This window comes from Cyprinus carpio, chromosome A22, assembly GCF_018340385.1.
Source record: "Cyprinus carpio isolate SPL01 chromosome A22, ASM1834038v1, whole genome shotgun sequence".
NCBI classification, from domain to species: domain Eukaryota; kingdom Metazoa; phylum Chordata; class Actinopteri; order Cypriniformes; family Cyprinidae; genus Cyprinus; species Cyprinus carpio.
In genome coordinates, this window is record NC_056593.1 from 10,433,433 (window position 1) to 10,437,886 (window position 4,454).

Genomic DNA, 4,454 nt, shown 5'->3' on the forward strand with positions numbered 1-4,454 from the left:
CGCTTCAGTATTTGCCGCACAAAGCAAGGGTACACATGCACACGTGTCCTTCAGTTTTTCACTTTTCAACTTTATGCGCCGTCTTTCTGAGTTCTATGGCATCTGCAACTTTTATATTGATATTTGTAGGTAAATATGCTATTTTCTGTGTGGTCGAGTGATTTAGGCCTAGGTATTTATATATGAATACATTGAAAACATCTGAGGATGTGTGTTGCCATTTGTACAGTCAAGCTGCCCTTACTTCTGTAAGATGTTTGGCTGACTGAACTTGTCACCTAGGTCATAATTAAACCTTTGTATCATAATGGGAAATTAAAAATCAAAATGGATGATGAGAGTAACAAATAAAGTTGGGATCACTAAGATTTTTTTTAAAAAATTTATACTTTTATTCAGCAAGGATGCTTTAAATTGATCAAAGGTCACAGTAAAGACTCATATTGCTATAATATATATATATATATATATATATATATATATATATATATATAGAGAGAGAGAGAGAGAGAGAGAGAGAGAGAGAGAGAGAGAGATTTCAAATAAACACTGTTCTTCTCAGCTTTCTATTCATCAAAGAATCCTTCCATAAAAATATTAAGCATTACCACTACCATCAACATTGATAATAATAATAATGTTTCTTGAACACCCTGATTCAGTGCTTATTAAAATACATTTTTTGCAGGATCATGTGACACTGAAAACTGAAAATTCAACTTTGCCATCACAGGAATAAATTATTGGTTTATTGTATTTTTGATCAAATAAATGCATAAAATAATCTTATTGGCCCCAAAGTTTTGAAAAGCAGTGTGTGTGTTATTTAGGAGGAAGGAGAGCCTAATTAACATTTAATTAGGCTCTCTGAAATGTATGTAAATACAGTAAGTCAGTAAATAACATTTATATCAACAGTCTGAAGGCACGTCATCAAAGCAGTTTGTGCATATCTAGTAGGTGGAGATCAGACGTTGTTTGTTGCTACGGTTCACAGGGTCACTTTTCAGGCCCATTTGATGTTTCAAGCTCTGGTGTGACAGTCATTACTGGGTAACTGGCTACAAAAGGAGAGAAGAGAGACATCCAAGATCCTGATAATAACTCCAGCTAGGACAAGGCTGGCATTCTTTGGGACTCTGATATTCAGACTTCTTTGCACACCTATAAGAAGGGTGTGTTTCTTTGTTTTTGGAAGTAGGAGCTGCTTTTAAAATGTTTGATTAGCGCATGCTTCATCCAAGTATGGGTTGAAGTTTTGGAAAAAGGACAATAAAATGTTCTGGAAAGAGAAAAATGTTCACTCTGATTTTAGTCCTCTAAACATACCAATGCTTGGTGTATTTTACAACAACATTGAGAGGGTTACTATACCCTCATGGAGCACATTGACACCTGTCAATACTAATAATTCAGAGTCAATATGCTTAATAATAATAATAATAATACTTATAAAATGTAAAAAAAAAAAAAAATCCCCAGGGCACTTGTAGGCAGATTTGCTTGAGTTTCCACAGTTAGTACCAAATATCTCCCACATCTGAGATGCATCTCTCTTTGATTATGGCTAATGATGAAAGTTCACCAATCATATCTGCAATCTTTTTTCTTTAAAGAGTAACAGTCCATGTTATCACTCGTAGATCTCTGTCAACTATGCCAAGAGGACGAAGACTCTCAGGACTCAGGAGCTGTTGATCAGATAGACAGCTCACTTATCACAGATTTCGGCTACAATGGACAATGGTCACGAAGCAGGAAATGCAAATAGGCTTGTTGAAGATTGATCTTCAGTTGTGGCGGCAGTGGACAGATCCTGAATTAGAAACGGATGTTTATGTAGGCGACCGCACAGTGTGGCACTCTGGTTATCTCGGCCACCTGCGTTGGAGGAATCTAGCAGGAAGTCTGTGGTTGACATGAGAGTTTCATAGTATGTTGCATATCTGCAGTGTGATGGTGATTCACCACAATCTTATTTCAAAATAGGCCAATCATTTGGGAGTGGCAAAATTAGCTAAGAATAGCTAGTCCATAGAATGTGTTATGGAAAATTAAATAAAAAATACTGGTAACTCTTGGAATACACTGCTTCAGTGTATTCAGAATTTATGCTGATGCCATTTATCATTAGTTATAAATGTCAACTGACCTCTGTCTGAAGTGATGTGGGTGATGGAGGGGGACTGGAAGAGTCTCCGTATGTTAGCAGGAGAGAGAAAACAATTAATAATGGGAGCTATTAGGGGGAGCTCGTCGACGCAAAGAGGGAGGTCAGGTTTCAGGCCCTTTTGGAGGACTTTGATGGTACAAAACAGGCCTCATTACTGAGATATTATCTCTATTCATACACTTCCAGAGTTGATGGGAGCCCTGCTGGGAAAGATTAGGTTCTTTTCGCCAGTGAACATCCCACATGGCCGAACATATTTTCTCAGCTCAGGGCGCAACGGGCATAGCATGGCATCATGGGAGCTAAGCAGAGGCCTATTGATGGCCAGTGATGTGTGGAATTAGAGATAGTTACCTTTTCTGTGAGGTCATGCCAATCAAGATTATGTTTCATATGTTTTGTTTGTTTGTTTTCCAATACATTAAATACAGAGTTTTTCAAAATCTGCAAAATGTATAGCATTTAAGAAAACAAAAGAAAGAAAGAAAGAAAGAAAGAAAGAAAGAAAGAAAGAAAGAAAGAAAGAAAGAAAGAAAGAAAGAAAGAAAGAAAGAAAGAAAAGAATACTGTTCAAAAGTTGGGGATCGGTAAGATATTTTTACTATTTATGATAGAAGTCTCTTAAGCTTACCAATGCTGAATTTATTTGATAAACAATACAGTAAACAAGTAATAACAAGTAATACAAGCAGTAAAAACAGTAATATTTTAAAATATGATAACAATTGAAAATAAATACATTTATTCCCATGATTTTAAGCAGTCAATTTCCCTACTTTTCAGTGTCACATAATCCTTCAGAAATCATTCTAATATTCACCGTTAGCCATGTTTTAGCCAAGATTTATTGAAAGATTTAGAGCATGTCAATTGTCCTGCTGTGTCCTGAATGAAAGAGCTGTGTTGTGAACATGCATTAAGCTGAGGTACTAATATCCACATATTAGTTTAAGCAAGTTTATCATCACATCTGAAATTCGTATGGGGACATGGGGACAGAACTTTGTTCTTGAGGTTCTAAGTGCAACATCTTACAAATAATCTAATTACCGTCAATTTCCAAGGAAGCGGGGCCTTATGTTATGGACTTCCAGGGTCATTAAGTGTGCTGGAGGGGCACAAGACTGCTCACACCGTATCTGCATGGAAGGGTACATCTGTAAATTTTGACAAGTAGGTCAAAAAAAGTAAGAACAAAGCTATTTAATTTTAGCTACAAAATATAGCCAATATTGTCAATGTTCACTTGTAATATGTTATCTGGTGACTTTTTGGGGGTTGTTGCTGGGCATTGCTATCTGGTTTCTAAGATGTTCTGAGCAGTTTTAAGAGCATTGCTATGTGGTTGCAGGGGTGTTTCTTTGTGGGCAAAGTCAAACTAGTCCATCTCCAAGTTTCTATCTGTGATATTCTGGTCACTAGATACAGCTCAGGTAATCCAGCAATCATAAATCACATATCTCATTACTTAGAAAAGTAATAGCATACCTCTCCTGAATCATATACAATCAGAGGTATTATTCATGTCTGTAGAATTAACATAGCAGGATGAGCTCAAAGTTAGTTAGTTAATACTTACAGTTAGGGGTTTGCTCAAATCCCTAATCTTAAGTATGGGCAAGTAATAGTTATTCTTGCCTTAGAAAGCTTCATTAATTAAAACTGCATCCACTTTTACAGCCTTTTCTCAGACTGTAACCAGCTGTACAAGCACGCAGCATGACAGTGATGGGCACTTTTCTGTGCCATCCGTTTTTGTGAGGAGCATAAACGTTGGCGGGGAGGAGAGAAATTAAAGATAGGGGTCCACTTTAGTTAGGTTAAATTGGGGATGAAGGACTAAGATGTATAAGACTAGAAAAAAAGACTAGGCTTTGAAGTACAGTAGCAAGAAACCCAAAGGCAGATATGCCCAAGCAGATGGAAATGACTGCGGGGAGCTGAAAAAGACTGCAGAATGCTGTCTCCATAGACTTTTATAGGCTAAGCATGAGTGCTAAAGCTTCAGAGTACTGTTAGTTAACTACTGTAGCTACAAAGTGTGAAGTGACTGACTCTTCCCGGTAAAACATACTCTTCAAGATCATTTTCATGCTCTGCCCATGGGCTGCACACTTCATTGAAACCAAGAGGATTTGAAAAGTATGTTAGTCTTTCAGAGCAGAGGTTCACTTAGACAAATGTGCCACAGCATGCCACTCATTTGAGTAAAGCTCACAACATCTTGAACACAGCTAAACAAGGAAGCTGTAAATATTTTACTTTGTGTCCTTTCAGAAAA